At 38.2% G+C, this 25,726-nt stretch overlaps 2 pseudogenes; one reads left to right on the plus strand and one right to left on the minus strand.

Moving 5' to 3' along the window:
• The first annotated feature begins 12,043 nt into the window (after positions 1–12,043).
• Positions 12,044–12,264, plus strand: LOC122709654 (annotated as a pseudogene).
• A 1,219-nt stretch (positions 12,265–13,483) lies between these two features.
• Positions 13,484–14,599, minus strand: LOC122708981 (annotated as a pseudogene).
• Between the last annotated feature and the right edge of the window lie 11,127 nt (positions 14,600–25,726).

Consider the following 25,726-nt stretch of genomic DNA (forward strand, 5'->3'; position numbering starts at 1 on the left):
CTTTCAAATCATGATGCTATACACCTTAAACTTACACAATATTATATGTCAATTATATCTCAAAGCTTAGGGAAAAAGGAATTCAGGAATTATTTTAAACTGAATAAAAATCATAATACAATATAATATCTGTGAGATGCAGCTAAAGCAATGCATTGAAGAAAATGTATAACACTAAATCTGTATCAAAAGAAAAATCTCAAAACAATAAAATCTCAAATTCACCCTTACAAACAAGAAGAGAGTGAATTAAGTCAGAAATAACAAGAAAATAAAAATCAAAAAGAAATTAGTAAAATAGAAAACATAAAAATGGTAGTGAAAAGTCAATAAAGCCAAATGTTAGTTCACAGAGAAGATCAATAAAACTGATAAACCTTTAGACAAGGTACTGAAGAAAAAAGAGAATACATAAAATAAAAACATCAGCCTTGAGCGAGGTAATATTACTAGTGATCATAAACAGTTAAAAAGAGAATATTATAAACTTAAGCCAGTAAGTTAGACAATTTATATAAAATGAATACACTTCTTGAAAAACACAAGTAAAACCACAATTATTTGTAAATAAAGCTTATTCTGATACAGATGTCTGCACAGGGGTGTTATCTTCAATGCCACTCCTAATCTAGGGAGTGAAGGATGGGACCAAGATAAATTTCAAACACCACAAAGCAGTCTTCTTAACAAGATTTATTAGGTTTTCTTCATTAAGTGTTCCTTTGATTGCTGAAAGCTTTTGGTTAGTTTCCAGAGTTCCACAAACTTTGATTTTGTCCATTTTGCCAGTTTCTCTCACTGCTTTAATGGAAGAACATACTTTGGGGTCCCTTATTCTGCCATTTTCACTAATACCACCCTCTTCACTTAATTATATGATTACAGTATAATCTTACTAAAACCAAGTAAGGACTACACAAGTAAAAGAAACTGTAGACCAATCAATCTCATTGACATGAACGTAAACCACCTAAATGAAATACTAATTTGTAAAAGATAGCAATAAATACACACACTATAATAAATTTGTATTTATAGCAGTTATAAATACAGGGGTGGCTTAAATACATAAAGTTTAATAATATAAACTGTCACTAAGAAAAATTATATCATCAATACAATAGATGATGGAAAAGAATTCCATACAAGTCAATACCATAATTAGCAGCTCTTAATAAACTATGTATAGAAGGAAAATTGTTTTCTAAAAACGAGTATGAACCAAAAACTTACGTCAACTACCTCAATTAATGGGTAACTGCTTAAGAGCCACTTGCCTTAAAAATCAAGAACAAGCTAAGTGGGATAGGATGAGAAAAATAAGAGGATGTATAAGGACTGAAAATGAAAATAAACTTTCATTTTTCCCTAGAACCCCCAAGAGAATATAGACTTTTTTTTTTTTTTTTGCTGAAGTACAGATCATGATTTACAATATTGTATTAGGTTTACATGTACAGCACAGTGATTGAGCATTTTTTAAGAGATTACACTCCATTGAAAGTTATTAAAAGGTAATGATTGTGATTCTCTGTGCTATACAATATATCCTTGTTGCTTGTCCATTTCATACTTCGTAGTTTGTGTCTGTTAAGCCCATACCCCTCAGTTGCCCCTTTCCCCTTCCCTCTCCCCTTTCTTAACTACACATTTGTTTTCTATATCTATGGGTCTGTTTCTATTTTGCATATACATTCATTTGCATTATTCTTTAGACTCCAATATAAAAGTGGTATCATGCAGTATTTGTCTCCAAATAGACATTTTAGACTTATTAGAAATTGAGTTCAGCAAAGACTGTGAATACAAGATCAACTTAAATCATCTGCATTTCTGTTTCCTTGAACAAATAGAAAAAATTTTTAAATAAACAATTTAGAGATAATTTGATATGTCTGACCTTCAAGGAAAATATAAAACTATTTTAATTATATATGAGGACCATTACTATATCTAGGTACAACAGGACAAGATATTATGAAGATGACAATTCTGTCCAAATAATTCTATAAATTTCATTCCATTGCAAAGAAATTTCCAACAGGGGGTTTTGAGTTCTTAAATTGACTCTGACATTTTAGGAAAAAATAAAAGACAATGAACACACAATAGTTTTTAAGAACAATGCGGGGAGAATTTTTTAAAGCTATAGCAATCAATAAAAATTCCACTGTGACAGAATCAGAAGCTTTGAAATAGAATCATGCTTACATGAAAAATTTATACCAAATCTAGCATTTCAGATCAATGGTAAGAAAAAAAAAATCGATGCAAGCTATAACAGAATTTAGTTAGGTTATTTCCTCACATAATGCAAGGAACTCCAGACATAATTGTTCAAAGCAAACTCAAACTTACAGAAACAAATATAGGAGAAAACTTTTGTCCTTCAGTTAGTGAAGGATTTCTAAATCAAGATTTAAAAAATCTATAAGGGGAAAGTAAAATCCATGTGGCAGATCCTATTTCCCAAAGATGACCACAACGATATTCTCAATTCCATATACTTTTTTTTACAATGTGATCTTGACACTCCTGCCATTAAGGGATGAGGTCTGTGTCTCCTCTCTATGAAAATGGGTGGGCTTTTGTGACTATTTTGACACAAGAATACACAAAATTAACAATAAAATCCCAAGGCCAGGGCACTAAAGGTACCAGAGTTCCTCCTTGCTTACTGAAACATATACCCTGGAGCCTAGAACAGCTAAGCAAGCAGCCCAGCTACCCTATGCTGTTATGCTATGAAGAAACACACACAAGATGCTAAAGATACATCATATAAGGAATGTCTTGGACTACCTGATAAAAGTAATACCCAATCAGCTTCTCACTGTTCCTGTTCCAGTCACCATCCCTTGGCAACCACACAAAAGACCTCTAGTCAGCGCACTCAACTGAGCCCTTTCCAAATTACAACCCAGAAGAACCATGGATGTGATAATGGTGTTTTAAGCCACGAAGTTATCAAGTGCTCTTTATCTGGTGCTTCCCTAGTAGCTCAGTTGGTAAAGAATCTGCCTTCAATGCAGGAGACCCAGGTTCGATCCCTGGATCGGGAAGATCCCCTGGAGAAGGAAATGGCAACCCACTCCAGTACTCTTGCCTGGAGAATTCCACGGACAGAGGAGCCTGGAGGGCTACAGTCCATGGGATTGCAAAGAGTTGGACAGACTGTGCGAATAACTTTTAACTTTATACAACACTACAAATTGGAACAGTGTGGCTATATTCAAGTTAAAAAACTTCCATTGATTCAAAATACCATAAAGAATGAAAAGATAACCCACAAATTACAAAACAATGCTTGCAACCATACAACAAACAAAATATCATATGCAGTGCATGCAAAGAACTTCTCCAAGTAATAAAAAGGTAAACCAAATAGAAGAACAGGCAAATGATACGAACAGCCAATTCAGGTGACTAATACCACTAGGATGGCAATGCCATATGAAAAGTTGCCTAATTTAGCCAGCAAATAGGAAAATATACATGAAAATCCACATGATACCATTTCACTCTATCATATCACAAAAACTTAAAAAGTTCAACAACAAACACTGGCAGAAAATGGAGACTTATCCTACTCTGCCAGTGGGTGGGTTAAGTGATGTTATCAACTTTAAGAATTAAAGTTGGAGACACAGTCTATGAGTCAGAAATTCCACTCCTACATAAAAGTTCTGGAGAATTCATCCACCTGCATGTCATGAAATGCATATGATAATGTTCAGAACAAAATAATTTTGTTGTTGTTGAAAATTATTATAATATCCAAAACAGAAAAGTCAGTAATTATAGAATATTCATTAAAATAGCTGATATATAGCAAAGAAAATGGGTGAATTAGAGCTGTATGTTCTTCAACATGGATGAATCTCAAAATGTAGAATTAAAGATGTAAGGTGAACAATATATATGAAGATCTTCATAGGAAATTTTAAATCATTCAAAGCAGCATCATCATTGTTTTCTGAGATATAAATAAGTATAGAAGTATAAATAAATGAGAAAGAAACACCAAATTCAGGATAATGGTTACCTCCAGGAAGGAGGAAGGTGGGGTGATGAGAAAGAGCTATAGAAGTAGAATATGGGTTGTCAACATAAAATAGTAATATCAATATTTGTTATAGTTTTCTTTAAGCTTTCAGGTGCCCTGCTACTGATGCTTTTTATTCACTAAGTCTTGTCCAACTCTTCTGTGATTCCCACGGGCTATAGTCTGCCAGGTTCCTCTTTCCATGGGATTTCTCAGGCAAGAATACTGGAGTGGGTTGCCATTTCCTTCTCCAGGGGATCTTCCTGATCCAGGGATTGAACACGAGTTTCCTGCTTGGTAGGCAGATTCTTTACCACTGAGCAACCTAGGAAGCCCCTTCCAGTGTCTTAATACTATATAATAACTTTGATATTTTCAAAGATATAAGCAAGACCCAACACAGGGAGAAAGGTCAGCACTGAAAATGACTCTCAGGAACAGAATCATGCCTACCCCTGTACGGTCATCCATGGAGATCCAGACTTGGAGCATTACCAAGAAATACACAGATGAGGGGAAGTTGGGAGTCAGTGGACAAAACATAGGAAATAACTTCTTGCCTGGACTCTCACTATAGATCCCTCCAGTCTGACACTCTGGCATCACTTGCAGCCAAGGCAGCTTTCATTCGCACTTGGGACAGTAAAACTTCTGTCCAATTTAAGCCCCTAGCTGCTGCCTCCAATTATCTCTGAGTTCAAGTCTCATCCAGAAGACTCCACGCAGTTGATCTGATTTCCATGTGATTCCTATAGATCCAAAAAGTCAACAAACTAAAGGGGCACTTTTAATAGGATCTCTCACTTCTCTGCCTCAAAAAAAAGTAAATACTGCTCTCTGGAAATTGATCAGATACTTGCCACTAGGCTTCGGTGTTGTTTGAAGCTGGTCTGGCATTCAAGCTAGGCTGTACCATTCTCATGCTAGACATAAACAACCTTATGGAACACTAATATAAGATATGATAACTCTGAGTCCATAATAAGTTGAGACAAAACAAAGCCACCTCATAACTTTGTCTAAGCACAGGAAAATGCACAATCGCACACTTAAGACCAAATATACCCCTTTCCTGACTGGTGTGAGAGACTGATCTTCTTTCCCTATTACAGCATTGTCCTTGCTCTCTTTTGCTCTTCCTACAGATAAGATTGATTGATACAGCCAATCATACAATTGCTGTTTTTGACAGTACCCAACATAGAGCAAATCTTCACTTCCTTAGACCCTCCTAAAAATCACCCAACCAATACCCAAATCTTATAATAGGATCTTTCTGACACAACCTTACTGAGAGGCTCCACAATTCCTTATGATGTGTGCCGTAACTCACTGCAGTGAGTAATAAACCCAACTTCAATTACACGTATATCTCTGGTAGTGTTTGGCTGGAGGTCATTGACACTTGCCATCACCTATCTTCAAGGAAAGCCAATTACCTATTGAAGTGAAATCACAATTTCTCAAACTGTTCAAACAGTTATGCCTACCACTTTGAAGTACAGAAAAGTTGATAGGAAGATGAAATACTGACTACTACCCCACATCAAAACTGTAATAATCTCCAGTTTCACACAATTTCCTCCTCATTGATCATGACCATAAACATAAAAATTGCCTCCATTGGCTTTTGTTGTTATCTGAGCAGAATACAAGAACTATTTTTTTCATAGCCTGGGAGACAATGATGTAACTTGTACAAAGTCATTCAACTAGCAAGCAGAATGCAAAGGGGCATTCAAACCCAATGAACACTGTCTAAAACCAGAGTCCACACTTCATCACTGTGTCTGTCATCTTCAAAATGATCAACAGTGGTAGTACAGAAGAGAGAGGATGAACAATCCAACCAGAAAACGGCATGTGTGAAAAGACGAATAAACCATCTCTCTGGGTTCCTGGCATGGCAAATGTTTACACGTGGTTCAAGAGTAAGCTCTGTGGAGGGAGATGTGGCAAGTGATGGCATTTGTGAGAGTAATAGTTAAATCCTAAGTCTGGCTTGGGAAGGTTAGGCAGGGTCACGTGTGTCAGGTGACAACAAATTTGGATAGTATTTCATAGCCAACAGAGGTTTTAAGACATGGATGGAGGCAAAGGTGTGCAATCATTAGAGCTATGTTTCAAAATGGTAACTGAACACAGTGAAAGATTAAAGAGGAGAAAGGACTGATAGCCTATGGGAAACACGTTTTATGAAACATGTCTCAAAATTAACACCAAATGGAGGCATTTATTCTATATATAAATCTCTCCACATCCAGGTGAGATAGCTTTGCTGTTGTTTCAACACCCATGGGTTTTAAACAACCATAGTAAGCTTTCATAGCTCAGGGAGTGATAATGCAGTTCAGTTAAATTATGAGCTCTAATTAGGGTTTAATTAGAAATAGAAAGCAGCTTGGTTGGAACCAGGCTTTTGATAGCTAGCAACAAAGCTTCATCTGCATCTTTGTTATAGAATTTTTTTTAAAACTCTCTATGTGCTGAATTAAGGAAGATAGTGATTTTGAGTCTATTCTGCAAAACCCATGGGCTCCATGAATCACCACTAGGCAATATTGGAGAGAAATACCACAGGAGAGCCCCTGAATTTGTATTCCTGCTTCACTTTCCAAACCCTGTTGAAAGCCTACACCCAGAAAACCAAGGTGACAGGTAATAGATTTCATCTTGATTAAATTTAATGCTATTGAGGAGGGCATGGCAACCTATTCAAGTATTCTTGCCTGGAGAATCCCATAGACAGAGGAGCCTGGTGGGCTACAGTCCATGGGGTCACAAAGAGTCGGGCATGACTGAAGTGACTTAGCACAAACTTAACACTAATCAAAGGTTAGGGACTGAAAAGAATGGGATTCTGAGAAAATGTGCCTTGGCACAACAAGGAAGAGAATTTGGGAGAGATTTTGATAGATAAGCTACAGGGGTGAGTGGTGGCAACAGAGATAGTGACTTAACACCTGGAAGTATTCTCTCCAAGCAGAAGACACAGAAATCAGAACAAGGATTCAGGACTTCCTTGGTGGTGCAGTGGATAGGAATCCACCTACCAATGCAGGGCATATGGGTTCGATCCCTGGTCCAGGAAGACCCCACATGCCACGGAGCAACTAAGCCTGTGTGCCACAACTACTGAGCCCATGTTCTAGAACCCTCAAGACCCAATACTGAAGCCCATGAGCCTAGAGCCCATGCTCCACAAGAGAAGCCAACACAATAGGAAGCCCACGCACCACAACAAAGCATAGCTCCCACTCTTCACAATTAGAGAAAGCCCGTGCAGAGCAATGAAGAATCAATGCAGCTAAAAATTAACTAATTTTTAAAAAAGAACAGGGATTCACCATAGCCTTATAGGAGTCAAACATAGCCTTGCAAGCACTTGATACATTTGTTCTGTCCAATATATCTTATAATTATTTTCTATACTCCATTATATCTCGTGACCTTTCTCCTAGTAGGTCAGAAGCATTCACATTGTCTCTAGAAGAAATAAATTCCTTATAGCAAGATAACCAGAAAACAGTAAATATTGACATTTTATTTTATTCCTAAAATAGGTTTTTATATTAACAGAAGAAATAGTTGTGTAAGTCTTAACTCACAAGAGAAGGGTTGGCTGATCAAAGAGAAAGCTGTGAAAGAGACAGGGAATGACAATAGGTTGGAAAGACAATGGAAGACATTGAGTCCCCAGACCAAATGAGGATGACCTGACCTAGGAAAGGTGGGGTGAGCTTCAAAGAGATTGTTTTAACCAAAACTGTGCCCTAGCAGAAAGAAGCAAATCTGGCAGCCTGCCAAAGGAAGAAATACTTTAGTTCAAGTAATACATGCAAAAATATAGTCATTGAGAAGTGTAGTGGTCAACTGTTATTTTATGTGCTTGAAAATATGTTGCATGTTATGTCAGCTGAACTCAAATGTATGAAATGAGTGTTTTACTGGAGTGTGCCAGAGTTGCAATGATACATGGAGACATAGGGGAGAAAAAGCAGAAGGGTCTATTCTGGATTCAACTTTAAGAGTTGCTTGTGCAACCAACTCAGTTGGCATTTGGCCATGTGAACAGAGATTCAAAGCACCATTCCAGTTTGCCTTCCCTAACCCAACTTACATGGCAATTCTATTCATGCTGATAATGTTATAGTGAGCTTTGGAGGAAGGGCATAATAATACAGTGGAATCATAAGGTGAAGAGATTAACTGGTTGCTCCAAGGGAAACCTTTGGGTGTTGAGATCATCTTGGACACATGGTTGTTGTTTTTCAGTCACTCAGTTGTGTCTGACTCTTTGTGACCCCATGGACTGCAGCACGCCACACCTCCCTGTCCTTCACCATCTCCCAGAGATTGCTTAAACTCATGTCCATTGAGTCAGTGATGTCATCCAACCATATCATCCTCTGTCGTCCCCTTCTCCACCTGCCTTCAGTCTTTCCCGGCATCAGGGTCTTTCCTAATGAGTCAGCTCCTTGCATCAGGTGGCCAAAGTATTGGACCTTCAGCTTCAGCATCAGTCCTTCCAATGAATATTCAGGACTGATTTCTTTTAGGATTGGCTGGTTGGATCTCCCTGCAGTCCAAGGGACTCTCAAGAGTCTTCTCCAACACCACCGTTGAAAAGCATCACTTCTTCAGTGCTCAGCCTTCTTTGTGGTCCCACTGTCACAACCATATATGACCACTGGAAAAACCATAGCTTCAACTAGATGAAACTTTGTTGCCAAAGTAATGTCTCTGCTTTTTAATATGACGACTGGGTTTGTCATAGCTTTTCATCCAAGGAGCAAGCGTCTTTTAATTTCATGGCTGCAGTCACCATCTCCAATGATTTTGGAGCCCAAGAAAATAAAATTTATCACTGTTTCCTGTTTCCCCATCTATTGACCATGAAGCAATGGGACCAGATGCCATCATCTTTGTTTTTTGACCATTGAGTTTTAAGCCAGCTTTTTCACTCCCCTCTTTCACCTTCATCAAGAGGCTCTTTAGTTCCTCTTCACTTTCTGCCATAAGGGTGGTGTCATCTGCATATCTGAGGTTATTGGTGTTTCTCCAGGCAACCTTAAGAACTCCAGTTTGTGCTTCCTCCAGCCCAGCATTTCACATGATGTACTCTGCAGATGAGTTAAATAAGCAGGGTGACAATATACAGACTTGATGTATTCCTTTTCCTATTTGGAACCAGTCTGTTATTCCATGCCCAGTTCTGTTGCTTCCTGACCTGCATACAATTTTCTCAGGAGGCAGGTCAGGTGGTCTGGTATTCCCATCTCTTTAAGAATTTTCCAGTTTGTTGTGATGCACACAGTCAAAGGCTTTAGCGTAGTCAATGAAGCAGATGTTTTTCTGGAATTTTCTTGGTTTTTCTATGATCCAACGGGTGTTGGCAATTTGATCTCTGGTTCCTCTGGCTTTTCTAAATCCAGCTTGTACATCTGGAAGTTCTCAGTTCATGTACTGTGGAAGCTTAGCTTGGAGAATTTTGAGCATTACTTTGCTAGCATGTGAAATGAGTGTAATTGTGTTGTAGTTTGAGTGCAATTACTCCCTCTGGCATGGTCACAATCAGGACAAAAAATAAAGGAAATGTCAACTTATGATTTCATTGTATTCCTTTTCTTTCTGTTGGCATTATTGCTTGGAAAGAAATTCCAGAGCTGATGTTATACATTGTAATTACCATCTATCATCCATATGGATTTTTTAAAGGACATTGTTAACATACCAGAATGGATAAAAGATAACTTTTAAATTTTACCTTCATGAAAAATTTACTGAATATTTTATTTATCACCAGTAGTGAGAATGTTGTCTTACATTTTCTGCAGAGTTATTTTGGGGAATACCCTCAAAAGATACAGCTGTAATAAAGTGAGGAAAGCAAGACTGGGTCAAAGATAAAGTTGACCTACTATGCTGTTGCAACTGAATCTCATTCAATCCTACAAGGAACTCTGGACCTGGAATGGCCCTTCACAGTTATCCCAAATCGAGCCTTGGGGCTGAGTCTTCATATCCTTCTTCAGTCATAGACCATAGGCCATGGCCTCTAGGGAGGGTAACCTTGGATGAGACAGTTCCCAAAAGCTCAGGGCAATTTTAGTGGAAGGCATAGCAATGATCCATTGGAAGCAAATATTTCCAGCACTGGAGGATAAGTGGTAATGAGAGGAGCTGGCTAAGAATCTCAATATACATTACAAGCTTCACATGAAGTACAATCAGAGTATTAACGTGAGAAACTACTATCTAGGCAATGCTTCAATTCTCGCTCTTAGAAAGACTCCATGAATGCAGGCAGGGCCCCCCCATCTTTGCTCCACCAGCCTATCAGCTTTCATTTACAAACCACAGTCCCTAACAGTAAGCTACTAAAGAAATCTGGGTCTGCCTGAAAAGCGATGGATGACCACAGTGGGGGGCAAAAATACCTACATCTGTTTGTCTAGCTATCCAATCTGGAGACCATGAAAGCGAGTAAGAGGAGTGGGAGATTTGTTACTTTTATTTTCCTTAGGATTTCATGCGCAAATAAATGTAAGCCACCTCTTATGTATTATAAGGTCAGCCCTTTGCAGTGTGAACTACATTTGCCGTGTGAACACTGAGTTGCTGACTTGTGTCCTTATGAATTACAGAAGCAGGAATATTGGAATCCAGCAGTGATGGTGTGTGCTGATGGGCAAATTTTTCCTCTTTTGCATCCTTTTCATTGTTGATATAAATTAATCTCTTGGCTTCCAGTGGCTAATGTTATAGTGGCTTCCTTCAGCTCATCTCTAAACTCTACACCTCTTAGTGGGAGAGAGAAACAAAGAATAAAGGTTACCATTAGAAAAAACTTTTAAATGTTTTTAAATATACATTTTTAAACATAAAAATATTAAACAATATGTATGTATGCATACATACGGGTTTTCCTGGTAGCTCAGCTGATAAAGAACCCACCTTCAATGTAGGAGACCTGGGTTCAATCCCTGGATTGAGAAGATTCCTTGGAGAAGGGCATGACAACCCACCCCAGTATTCTTGCCTGGGAATCCCCATAGACAGAGGAGCCTGGCGGGCTACAGTCCATGGGGTCACAAAGAGTCAGACACGACTAAGTGATTAAGCACAGCACAATACATGCATACATATATGAACATATTTATATATGTGTGACTTTATTCTTATAAAATTTCTCTTAAGCTGTTTTTCTTTAACCTTAGTGTTGTCTTTTAATACCTAGGGCTTCCCTGGTGTCTCAGATGGTAAAGAATATGCCTGCAATGCAGGTTCAATCCCTGGGTTGGCAAGAACCCCTGGTGAAAGGAATGGCTACCCACTCCAGTATTCTTGCTTGGAGAATTCCATGGACAGAGGAGGCTGGCAGGCTATGGTCCATGGGGTCTCAAAGAGTCGCTCAGCCCAACTGAGCAACTAACATTTTAACACCTATAATGTCTTTTGCTGATGAAATGCTAATTTTTTGCTTAGAAATTATTTCCATTTAATTTTCTTCTTTTGGTTTAGTTCAAGGTAAATTCAGTATTTTTTTTTTAGTATTGATTGATGCCTTTTTTCTTAAATTGCTTCTTATTATTGATCTAATTATGCTCCTCAATCTGAGTACATCCAGACTGAGATACTAACAACTGGTGGATATCACACAATAAATTCTGTGTTGCAAACGTAGAGAACAGACTTACGGACATGACTTGTTGGAGAGGAAGGAGAAGGTGGGATATATGGAGGTAGTAACATGGAAACATACATTACCATATGTAAAATAGATAGCCAATGGGAATTTGCTGTATGTCTCAGGGAACTCAACCCAGGTAACAACTACAGGGGCAGGATGGGGAGGGAGGTGGGAGGGGTCAAGTGGGAGGGCACATGGGTAAACATATGGCTGATTCATGTTCATGTTTGGTAGAAACCAACACAATACTGTAAAGCAATTATCCTTCAATTAAAAATAAATAACTTTTAAAAAATCAAACAGTAATCGCTTCTCGGCCTTTTGGCTAAGATCAAGTGTAAAAAATCAAACAGTAAAAAATACACTTCAGTGTTGGGATTTTAAATGATATTTTACTTCTCCCACATTTTTCTATTACTTGAATTTTAAATAAATTTCCTTTTTTATCAGGGCTTCCCAGGTGGTGCAGTGGTAAGCAGGAGTTGCAAAAGATGCAGGTTCAGTCCCTGGACTGGGAAGATCCCCTGGAGAAGGGAATGGCAACCCACTCCAGTATTCTTGCCTGGAAAATTCCATGGACAGAGGGGCCTGTTGGGCTACATTCCATGGGGTCACAAAGAGTCGGACATGACTGAGCATTAGCACTGACCTGGCTTTGGCTACCTTTTGAACATCATCTCTCCCTAATGGGGCAGGGTTACTCCAAAGGATACAGTGTAAGAAAAGAAGGGGAGAAAAAATGAGAAGCCATCCAGAAACTAGAAGGGTGCTCTGAGGAGCTGTATGAAATGGAGGGTTATAATAGGCAGCAGGAGGGTGGGGCAAGAAGGTTTCTTTTTTTAATCAAACTAAGATAAATGATAACATTACAATTTAAGAAGAAAATACAGGAGGAGGAACATGAAGCTCCATTAAGCTTTATTTCAGTATAGATAGATAATCTTTTTATTCCCATTTCATTACTTCAACCTCAAATTGATGAAATGAAAACCATGAACAGAGACAGTCCTGTGTCTGGTCCAAGAGAACTGAAAATTGAAATGGTCAGAAGCATGGGACTATGAGATGGGGCTCTTTTTACTTTCATTTCTTAATATATAGTCTTAATTTGTATATTTCCCCAAAATAAGTCTCCTGGAGGAAATATAAAATATGGATGTGAAAGTGAAGCAATTCAAATGAGCCCCCTACTGGGGTCACACTTGAAATCATAGATTAATGAACAACAAAAAAAAAAGAGCAAATATTAATTTAATGAATAGGATAAGGGTTACTCTCCTTCATGTTTCTTACTCTGCTTTTGGAATTTGCTTTTTTTTTTTTTTTTTAATTACAGAAAAGAAAAAAGTTTGGAAAAGTAGAGAAAGATGCATATGAAGAATAATGATCATTCATAATTTCATTTCCCAGAGGCAGCTACCATTAACATTTTAGTTTAATTTCAGGTTTTTTTCTAAGCATTTTGATTGGCATCTGGAATCAAATAATAATAAATAAATATGTATATGTATATATATTGTTTTCTCTATGTAACATGATATATTGAAAAGTTCTTATGAACGTTTATACAAATAGATGATTGAAGAAATCATAAAATGTAATTTAAACTCATCCTGCCACCTAGATATACACAATTTTTGTTCTGGGTACTTCCAAGCTTTCTTTATTTCAAGCTTCAGCAACTTTTATTTTCATGGGTGAGAGAATCCCTGCCACCAGGGGCAAGAAGAAGTGGAAGCTGAGGATCAACTGTTAGGTTCTGTGCCCAAGACACAGGCTACTGCCTGACGCCTACTCTATATACATTCACTGAGAGCAACCCCTCATAGGAGCCTCCGGCCAGAGTCAAAGGCAGCTTCTGAGCAGCCAGGAATTGGGTAGCTGACTCCAATTTTTGCCAGTGGCCTAATGTATCCTGGGGGATAGAGTTCTGGTGTAGATGGATCAAGCAGTGACTTGGTGGCTCATTCAGTCCTAACTGAGTGGCAGCAGGTTTCTCTGCCTCCTGTTGGAACAGGCCCTGAGATAAGATACAGCCCCTGGCTTCTAGTGTCTGTAACCAGGAACCTCCTAGCATCATAGTCACTCTGAGGCCAGAGGGGCTCCCACCCTGCTCAGGGAAAGCAACTGAGTCAGACACAGTTCCCAGGATGACTGGGTCTTCTGAGGATGGCACCAAATGTCCAAATCCCTGGACGGACAGACGAGCTCCTTGGCACTGCAGATTCACCACAGCCAGAGGCACAGCAGTGATGGTACTCAGGGCATGGGCCAGAGGGGCAGCCTGGGCAGGGAGCAGCTCGCTGAGCACTGAAGCTGGAGTGGCACTAATAATGTGGTCCGCCTCCAGGCTGTCCCCTAGAGACACCTTCCAGCGCCCTTCCGCCCGGAGACTGAGCCCACAGACTGGCTGGCCCTGGAGAACACTGACACCCCTACTAGTCAGATGGGTGTTGATGGCCTGGGGCAGTCTCCAGCCCTCCACCGAGTGACCACTGGAGCCAGCACTCAGCCCGAGCTTGGTGAATACGTGCTGAACCCAGCTGTGCGCCCCACCCTGCCCCCAGCAGCGGCCCCAGTAATATGGAATGAAAGGTTTGCTCAGCTTGGAAGAGACTGGGAAAGCAGGAACTGATGCTGAGCTCACAGCTGTTGCCTGCAAACACTCCAAGCAAGAGACTGTCCATGGCTAGAGACGCCACCTCAGAAGCAAAGTGGCGCTGGGTAAAACAGTGCACAGTCTCATCAGGGTCTTTGCCATGAGGGGTGGTCAAATCCCTCAGCCCAGCCCAGAACAGAGGTTTGGAGAAGGGACGGGAAGGGCGGAGGAGCCCCCTGATGCAAAAGGGCATGGCGTGTAGAGCACCACAAACGCGTAATTGTACTGAAAGTACCTAAGAATGTTTGTTTCACACATGGTAATTTTGAATACTTCTATTAAATTTAATTTTGTAATGTAGTAGGAAAAAGCCATTATTGTCTTAAATTGCATGCGTTTGATTACTATCAAGGCTAAATATTTTCACAGAATTACTATATATTTTCTTCTATTTCTAGACTTTACATATTTTTACTGATATGCTTATTCATTATAACCATTTAAAATGTGAGTCAACATTACTTCTTTATCATTTATGTTTTTAATATACTCATAATCATTTTTCTCATCTAATTGAATTGGCTAATATTAAAGTTAAATAGTAATTAATACCAGAAGCTTTTTTTCACCTTTTCGTACAGTTCATGGGGTTCTCAAGGCAAGAATACTGAAGTGGTTTGCCATTGCCTTCTCCAGTGGACCACATTCTAGCAGTCGTGTATGGATGTGAGAGTTGGACTATAAAGCAAGCCGAGTGCCAAAGAATTGATGCTTTTGAACTGTGGTATTGGAGAAGACTGTTGAGAGTCCCTTGGACTGCAAGGAGATCCAACCAGTCCATCCTAAAGGAGATCAGTCCTGGGTGTTCATTGGAAGGACTGATGCTGAAGCTGAAACTCCAATACTTTGTCTACCTGACACAAAGAGTTGACTCATTAGGAAAGACCCTGATGCTGGGACAGATTGAAGGCAGGAGGAGAAGGGGATGACAGAGGATGAGATGGCTGGATGACATCACCAACTCAATGGACATAAGTTTGATCAAGCTTCCGGAGTTGGTGATGGACAGGAAGACTAGTGTGCTGCAGTCTATGGGGTCACAAAAGAGTCAGTCACGACTGAGCAACTGAACTGAACTGAACAGAAGCTTTGCTCTTATCGTGGTTTTAATGAAATGAAATCTAGTCTTTCAACAACTAAACATGCCTGATATCTTGAGATTATTTTTTACATATCAATTTCATCTAATCCTACTTCACTAGCTTATTTTTTAAATCAGGATGTGTTTCAAATTTCAAATGCCTTTTTAGCATCTATCAATATACATTTTATTGATAATGTAAAAAGTAATTAACTAGTTTTTCTAATATTGAATCTCACTGCATTCTTAAAATTCATCCTCCTTGGCACCTAATGTTTAAGTCTGTTCAATCTGTTATGTTCTCATTTTCAATAATACCAGTTGTGCATATTTTAGACCTCTTTTATTTACCTTTTGTATCTGTAATAAATGATAGAATGACCCCTGTTTGTTTCCAAGGCAAACCATTCAATATCACAGTAATCCAAATCTATGCCCCAAACACTAAGGTCAAAAAAGCTGAAGTTGAATGGTTCTATGAAGACCTATAAGACCTTCCAGAACTAACACCCAAAAAAGATGTCCTTTTCATCATAGGGGACTGGGATGCAAAAGTAGGCAGTTAAGAGATACCTGGAGTAACAGGGAAGTTTGGCAGTGGAGTTCAAAATGAAGCAGGGCAAAGGATAACAGAGTTTTGCCAAGAGAACACACTGGTCATGGCAAACACCTTTTTCCAACAACACAAGAGAAGACTCATGGACATCATTAGATAGTCAATACCAAAATCAGATTGATTATTTTCTTTGAGCCTAAGATGGACAAGCTACATTTAGTCAGCAAAAATAAGACCAGAAGCTGACTGTGGCTCAGATCATGAACTCCTTATCGCAAAATCCAGACTTATATTGAAGAAAGTAGGGAAAACCACTAGACCACTCAGATATAATCTAAATCAACTCCCTTATGATTATACAGTGGAAGTGACAAATAGATTCAAGGGATTAGATCTGACAGAGCGCCTGAAGAACTATGGATGGAGGTTTATAACATCATATAGAAGGCAGTGATCAAAATCAGCACCAAGGAAAAGAAATGCAAAAAGGCAAAATGGTTGTCTGAGGAGTCCTTACAAATAGATGAGAAAAGAAGAGAAGCAAAAGCAATGGAGAAAAGGACTCTAAATGCAGAGTTCCAAAGAATAGCAAGGAGAAATACGAAAGACTTCCTAAGTGATCAATGCAAAGAAATAGAGAAAAACAATACAATGGGAAAGACTAGAGATCTCTTCAAGAAAATTAAAGATACCATGGGAACATTTCAGGCTTCCCTTGTGGTTCAGCTATAAAGAATACACCTACAATGTGGGAGACTTGGGTTCAATCCCTGGGTTGGGAAGATCCCCTGGAGAAGGGAATGATACCCACTCTAGTTATCTGGCCTGAAGAATTTCATGGACAGTATGATGGGGTCACAGAGTTGGACACGACTAAACAACTTTCACTTCACTTCAAGGGAACATTCATGCAAAGATGGGCCCAAGAAGAGTCAGAAATAGTATGGACCTACAGAAACAGAAGAGATTAAGAAGAAGTGGTAATATACATGTTTCGATGCTGTTCTCTCGAAACATCCCACCCTCGCCTTCTCCCACAGAGGGAGTGGGTAGAGAGGGAGGTGGGAGGGAGGATCAGGATGGGGAATACATGTAAATCCATGGCTGATTCATGTCAATGTATGACAAAACCCACTACAATATTGTAAAGTAATTAGTCTCCAACTAATAAAAATAAATGAAAAAAATAATAAAATCAATCCTGAATAGTCATTGGAAGCACTGATGCTGAAGCTGAAGCTCCAATACTTTGACCATCTGATGCAAAGAACTGACTCATTGGAAAAGACCCTGATGCTGGGAAAGATTGACGGCAGGAGGAGAAGGGGAACACAGAGGGTGAGAAGTTTGAATGACAACACCAACTCAATGGACATGAGTTTGAGCAAGCCCCAGGAGCTAGTGAAGCCTGGTGTGCTGTAGTCCTTGGGGTCACAAAGAGTCAGACACAACTGAGCAACTGAACAATAACAACAAATCTTTAATAAACCTTTATTCTTTTTGCTCCATTTTAGATGATCTTCCAAGCTATCCATTCTATCTTTGCTTGAGTTTGTTATTTCTCTACCTTTTGTTACTTTCATTCTGTAATGTATAAGGTTCCTTTTCTATTCCTTTTTGAACTTTTCCAACTGGCTTTTCAGATTATCCTGTTATCATATTATCATCTGAGCTTTTCTTATTTTTAGAATGACATTATCTACACTTTATTGGATAACAAAAGAGAATTACTAAACTGAACCCTTCCTATCTTTCTTCAGGCAATTCATTTTACAAAATATATTGTTGATTTCCTTTTGTTTAATACTTTTACCCAATTTTGTATGATTTATCTGCTAGATTCCAGATGAAGAACATTCTATGGAGGAATACAATGTGACCTGGCAATCTGCAGGTTCCCCTTTGATCTAGTTTACCTTCTATTTTATTGACCTAGGGAAAAGCATAATAGAATTGGAAGGAAGGAGGAGAAGGCAAGTCTCAGAGGGTTATAATGAAAAACACAGACTCTGGAACTTCCCAGGTGGTGCTAGTGATAAAAAAAAAAAACAAAAACAAACAAACAAAAAAAAAAACAACTGCCTGCCAATACAGGGAACAGAGGAAACACAGGTTCAATCCCTGGATCAGGCAGATTCCCGGGAGAGGAGCATGGCAAGCCACCCAGTATTCTTGCCTGGAGAATCCCATGGATGGAGGACCCTGGCGGGCTACAGTTCATGGGGTCACAGAGAGACAGACACAACTGAAGCAACTTAGCAGGCATGCTACTTTCTAGCTCAAGATTCAATAATTAGTATTTTTAATTCTGTATCTTTTTTTCATCTGTAAAATGGGGATAGTAATAACTCTTTGATAGGTTATGAAAATGTAGCAAGATAACACTTAGTCTCAAGTAGCTCCTCTTATGGAGAAGGAAATGGCAACCCACTCCAGTATTCTTGCCCGGAAAATCCCATGGATAGAGGAGCCTGGTAGGCTACAGTCCATGGGGTCGCAAAGAGTCAGACATGACTGAGTGACTTCACTCACTCAGCTCCTCTTACATACTAATTGTTGTATAAAGGTTAACATTATTAACTATTATATGGCCCTGTGACCTCTCTGATGCAATCTGCAACTGCAACTTTCCTTTTCTTGGGTTCCTCTACCCTACCCCAGGTACCTACTTCAACTAGGAGGGCTGGTCAGAGAAAGTAGAAATGCCCAGAAATGCCATAATAAGGTATATTGTTCAGCTGTACTTCCTTGCATTTTTGCGGTTTTAAACTAAGTCTCTACAGGGACAATCCACATCTCCCATAAGTGTTCCATTCCTTATTTTGCAGAAGGTCAAGAGTACCACTCAGCTCTCAGCAAAATTTGGCCAGTGCTTTATAATTTGAAGTTGTTAAGGACATTATCCCTTCTTTTATTGGGATGAGGTAGATGATGACTTATGCTCTTCCTACCGTTTCTGTCAGTTATTAAGAAAATGATGAGAATATACATGCCTTAAAGATTTCTAACAGAAATCTGGAATAGTTTAATAGCTTAAGAATGATCTGAAAGAACTCACATGTGAGGTACTCCAGGCTGAAACCTAATAGTGAATCCTTAAAATCTAGAGTGATCATTACTTATATTTGCTACTTAAGGTTTTTAGTAGCTGGTATTTTAGAAATTTCACTTGAGATTTCTTATTTTATAACTTCTATTTTTAATTGCTTTAATGTTTCTGTTATATCCCTTCATTCAAACACTATATATGTGTGGTCTGTCCATTATTTGCATTGCCAGGATTTGAGATATTTACTGGTCTTTCCAAAAAGCCTATTCATGGCCTTATTTTTATGCTTTTATCCTATATTTGATTCTATCTCTCATTTTCCTTAGCTTAATTTCTAGTTTGTCTATATTTTTCTATATTTTTTAATAGAATACCTGGTCTATTTTTATTCTTAGTTGTTAATAAAACATTTGCAGTGAATCATTTTACTCTGAATATAGCTTGGTGATTCTACATTATTTTGTTTGCATAATTAAGGACAATGAAATAGTCTATGAAAAGACTAAACATTAACTATTCTGTTTTTGCTTGTAGGCTAGTTCAATTTTTGGTTGATTATAATCAATCTATTTTGTTAAAAACACTACTTTCATGGGTATAGTAATACATATTTTTGCAAAAATCTGAAAAATTCCTAAAGCCAGAGGATGCTTTGCACTAAAAGAATCTAGAATACATTTCTTAATATCCCCTGACTTTACAAAGTTAATTATTTTTCAAAACACTGTAATATTTAGCATCAATAACCTGTGACATTAATTGTGGTAAGTGAACAGGCATAGTCAAAAAGGGCTAACGTTAAATCTTATCTTTGCTCATTGCCCTCAGATGATCTCAAGTTTCATTTTATTGGGGAAAAAAATCTGTCACTTTTGAAAATTATGTTAATTTCACTTGTATCTTAGTGAAAAATATACTTGGCATTACATATCACTGTAGGGGGGGCTTCTGTGGTGGCTCTGATGGTTAAGAAACTGCCTTCAATGCAGGAGGTCTGGGTTCAATCCCTGGCTTGGGAAGATCCCCTGGAGAAGGCAAAGGTTTCTCACTCCGGTATCCTTGCCTGGAGAATCCCCATGGACAGAGGAGCCTCGGGCACTTCTGGGGGTCGCAAGAGTTGGACACAACTGAGTGACTAACACTAATCATCATAGGCAAAGAATTAAACTGTTTCCTCCATAAAGCTATTGTGAAAAGATGATGAAATGGTTAAGATGATGGTGAAATGGTTAAGAGAAGGCTGACAAAACAAGCCACTGGAGATAGCTATCTTCTGTTAGGAGGCTGTGATAAGGAAATGGAGATCTTCCAGGAACAGTGTTAGGAACTTGACATATGCTTATCAAAAGACTGTGTGTAGAAATAACCAAAAATATGTGCTCAAGTAACTTGTCCTCTTCGCAGTAACCTGAGGTTCATTTAGACTCCATGCAAATTGTCCTGTCATAATGGCTAATACTGAAAATATCAAACTTACCATCAGGTACTAAATTCCATACATGCAAAATTTCATTTCATCTTCAAGATAACACTATATGGTTTTATTAATATGATAGACTGAACTAAAAAATAACTATTCCCACTGCAAATGCTTAGAAATTCTGGAGAAAGGAGAAGCATTTTTAAATACATTAATGGGTTGTTAGGAAAAAGAAGAAAAAGCCTTGAGCATAAGAAACTAAAATAGTGGAAAATACACACACATTGACACTGCAATAGCCAGGGCTCAACAGGACTAGTATGCAGGAGGAGACAGAACCAGGGAGGTCTCCTCTAATTGCTAGGGGTTCCGGTCCTAATGTCCACGCAGGTGATCAGACCTGCATGAGATCAGAAATTGAAATGTAAATCCTTGGATAAAGCCAGGCCCCTCAAAGTGCTATACCCTTAGAAAATGGGGAACAGATAAAAATCTGCCTACTGTCACAGGGAGACAGCAATAATATTTTCACTATCTTGGATTTTGCATAAGTTTTTTAAAAATTACCTCATCAAAACCTCAAGCCTACATTATCTGGAGGTTTGAGTCCAACTTATAATGCCCATAAGTGATGAAAATTCAAGCTGGTACCACAGAGACAAACAGCATGAGAAAATGAAAAACTGCTCTGAATCAGTGCTATGTGAAATGCCTACAAGGGGGAAAATGACATACATAAGTTCCCAGTCAAAAATAATGAAATATGCTAGAAAATAAGCAGTGGACAGAATAAGTAAAATGAATAGCCTCTGAGAATGACAAATAATCTGAATAAGCTTAGACTATTTTAAATGCCTGAAGAGATAAAAGAATGGAAATAAACATAAGGAATCATAAGAAATACAAGAAATCCAGAAATAGGACTTCTTGAAATGCATATGCTTTTCACTGATATTTAAAATCTAGTTGAGGTAAAAAAACAACTAATTCAATACAGTCAGTGTATAATCAATTAAAAAAGAACTGAGGAAATAACCCAAGATGTATAAGTGATAAGATGATACAACTCTAAGAGATGTTAAAAGATATGGAGAACAGGAGAGCATTCAACAAATGTCTATTAGGAGGTTTTAAAAAATGAGAATGAAGGAGAGCAATATTCAAAGAAGTCATGACTGTAAAGCTTTCTGAATTAGTAAAATACATGAAATCTCAGATTGAATAAGCACCAGAACTCCTGAGCAAGTTAAACAATATCAAATGGACCGAAAACAAAACCTTATAAGTTACCAGAAAGGAAAAAAAAAGATTACCCAGCAAAGCAATACACTGATAGAGTTCTAACAGCAAAACAGAGACCAAGAAAGCAATGATGAAATTGAGTCACAGAAAGGTCAGGTATTTTCTGTTAAGACTGGTAACAAACAGTGGTAGAGTCAGTGCTTAAAGATATCTGATTCAAAGCCTATGTTGAACATCACAGTGCCCCTTTCTGGATAGTACCTTAGACAATTATCTTTATCTCATCTTTAGTGGTGGGGGAGGCTCCCTGTGGCTCAGTCGCAGGTGACCTGAGATCAATCCCTGGGTCAGGAAGATCATCCCAAGAAGGAAATGGCAACACACTCCAGTATTCTTGCCTAGAAAATCCCATGGACAGAGGAGCCTGGAGGGCTACAGTCCATGGGGTTGCAAAAGAGTTGGACATGACTTAGTGAATAAACCACCACCACCAACTTTATGGCGGGGGGGGATATAATTTCTCTCAATAATTCAAGAACTGAAATTTTGAGAAAAACCACGTGTGTGCCATTTAACCAATATGAAGTTGAACTATTAATATTTATAAAAATTCAAAGTAGGATTTGGAGTACTGCTCCTAAGCAGTAGTGCAGATTATAGATTCCACACTGCGTCCAACTAAACTGTATTTAGACATGTCTGAAGGTGAAACACTGTTGACAATGTCATGCAAAATGGAAGAAAGTGGGTGGACTTTAATGTATAAAAATATTTCCAATTTTTAATTAGGCATGCCATATGTAGTAAATGGAGAAATCTTAATCAACATCTCAATTTCCCACATCATCTCTAAAGCATATGATCTTGCATATAAATGAGCTGGGCAACAGATCTTTAGTGAATGTTACACATGTATTTGTAGTCTCAGTAGTAGATGAAATTATTTTTAAAATGGGACAGATTCTTTCACAGCTTGTTAACTCGGTCTGAAAATAATTCCCAAAGTAAGGAATATGGCGATGTAAGTTAAAATAAATATTTGACCTCCAACAGTGTACACTTTGAAGGACAACACATCTTCACATATATAAAATTTTTTCATCACAGCTCAAAAAAGGTGAAAGTCACTGAATTTTTAAAATACTTTCTACATGTACGGTATCACTAGAAAATGTTTCAATATTACATGGTACAAAAGAAAAAAAAATAGTCAGCTTACCAGAAAATTGTTGTTCTGAAATTATAAACACTTTATTTCCTTTATTAACAAAAGCTATTAAATGAGTGACCAGAGAATGGTCACAGGACTAGAATAGGCTCAACAGTATACTAATTAAAATTATTTTCATGTAACATTGCAAGCTCACTTTTTAATAAATGAAACACCTACTGGGAGGTGAGTGGTATAGCTGAAGCTTAAAAGATTAGGTTTAAACCCTTCCTATCCTATGACCTTGGAAAGTTACTTAAACCTCTGTACTTTCATGTGGATAAGGCGATAATACTTATTTCAGGCTTTTGGTAAAAATTAAACAAGATAAGGTATCAAGAAATCTACAACTAGAAGTCATCTTTATCTCCAATTAAATGTGCCAATAGTAAAGCCGATATGGAAGCTGTTGGGAAACTCTCAGGTCCTGACAAGAAAAGCAAGCATCACACACACTTGAAGCATGTGTAGTATCTGGGTACCCAAGAGAGGCAACCACAGGCCTTGGTTTATCTTTATTCAAAATTCCCCAAACCTGTCACTAGAGGTCTATCCTGAAGAAGATCCAACCTTCACACCAGAGGGAGTGTGTTCTGCCTGACAAGGCTGCTCATGACACTCCATACCATGTGACTAGATAGAAATTACAAAACAGCAACCAAAAGTCACATTTCAAAAAGTTAACAAGGTAATCCACTGAGATAGAAATGGATTAGGACTGGGTGTCAATTTATTCTGCTCCATTTCATGACTTGAGCTGATAGGACAGAGCTTATCAGACAAGTGGCCCAAACATTAGTAGTTTCAGCCTTTGACATTCCTCATGATACTGAAACAGGAATCTGAGTTCCTGTTCATAGAACCAAAGAATGAACTTCACAAACACACAAACACTCATTGTAGCAAGCAAATAGGATTTATTAAAGAGAAGGAAAGTACAATGCTCTCAGCATAGACACTGAGAAAGGGTAAGGAGTCCTCCCAAAAGTGGGACTTAACAACAGTTTATAACCTTACCAGTATTAATCTGTACATTTTTGGTTGGCTCCCATTCTTAAAATACATCATTTCTAACCCATCAGTTTAAAGGTCAAAATGCTTAACTTAAAGTCTTTATGGTTTTTCTTGATCCTCAGATTAAGTTGCCACCCTTTTTCATGCCCCTTGGCCACTTGAAGTGGACCAGATGTATGGGCTAGACTAATGATCACCTGTTGTTTCTCCCTCAACCACATTTCCTTGGATCTCAGTGCTGATAATTTATCAGTTCAAGGACACATTCCAGGAATTTGGGACAAACAGTATTAGCTAAAGGTTAATGGAGTGAGATGTTTATTGAAAACAAGACCGAGGTCTCAGAGTCCTACACTGACTGCCCAGAAACTTCTACCTCAATACTATGAGGAGAAGGTTCTCAACATTTGGCAATCCCCTTCATAGACTAGTGCCCTGGTTTTTTTTTGGCACACCTAAAACAAACCCTGACATTTTTCACCAACCACAGCCCCAGCCCTGACCTATTAGGAAAGGAATGAGCCTGGGATGAAGGTCACTAGCTCTTGCCTGTTCCCCTGTGACAATCACGGGATTTCACTTACTCCAACAGACCTCTCTTCCCCAACAACCCTCCATCCAAGCAATATAAAGTTACTGAGCACTGACCATACTATAGTAATAGTCCTGTTCGAGTGCTCACTGTGCACTCAGGCACAGTACTAAATTCTTTTGCAGTTGCATCTTGTTGAATATTTCAATAACTTTGTAAGTATGTTTGCCATTTCCTATCTAAAGGAACTAAGGCACAGAAAATTTAAACAACTTGACAAATATTCAGCTTGAAGCTTTGCCATGTTTTATTCATAAAGAGGGTTACTTGATATGAAAAAGTACTGTCTCTAAATAATCCATCTTTGGTTTGAAAATGTCCATAATTTGTATAGATCCTAAAGCAGGAGAGATTTCCTTTCTGTCATTTTTCTTTTGCTTTTGTATGACCAGGTATTTTCTGTACCAAATATTTGGGAAAGAAGTGAGCTTATCTGTTCATTGTTTTAGAGTTTTGCTTGTCTACTTAGCATTCCTTTTTGAGTATCAAGATTTATGGAACAATAAATGCCATTTAATGCCATGTGCTATTTAGAATTCCTCATCAGTTTCTACAAATGGAGTAAAAATAATTAAAAACTCAAACTTGAAATTACACCAAGAAGCATTGAATAATAGTTTATCCCAATGAAACAGGTTAAATTATGGCACCAGCAAATTTTCTTTTTTTTAATAGTCGGATGCACACATTTCAGTATGTTTTCCAATTGTTTTACAAAAAAAAGAAGCATGGTCTGATCATGACTATTCTAATCCTGGAAGAAAAAAAAAATGAGTAAGACACACTGTTCTCCAATTGTTTAAAGTCCAATTCAGGATACACACATTTATAACTGACAATAAACTTATTAATAGTTGACAAGTGCTCCAAGGAAAGTTCAGACAGACTGATTTTATTCCCCCCCAAAATGGGAGTCTCTCTTATCAATGTCAGCTAATGACACTTGACAATATAGGAACATATTCATACTCTGTATGAAGCATTGACATTGTAAACAGATTTGTTAATAGAATAATTCTACATGAGAGTCTATCAGGGCCCTGGTAGACTGAGCACATCTGGAATCTTAAGCCTTTTGCCATGATGATGTTTGTATCTATATCACAAAGTAATGTTTAGTCAAGCCTGAGAAAATGGTGAACAAGGTAAAAAGAGCCCTGAAGGA

This window comes from Cervus elaphus, chromosome 15 (genome assembly GCF_910594005.1).
Source record: "Cervus elaphus chromosome 15, mCerEla1.1, whole genome shotgun sequence".
In the NCBI taxonomy this organism is placed as follows: domain Eukaryota; kingdom Metazoa; phylum Chordata; class Mammalia; order Artiodactyla; family Cervidae; genus Cervus; species Cervus elaphus.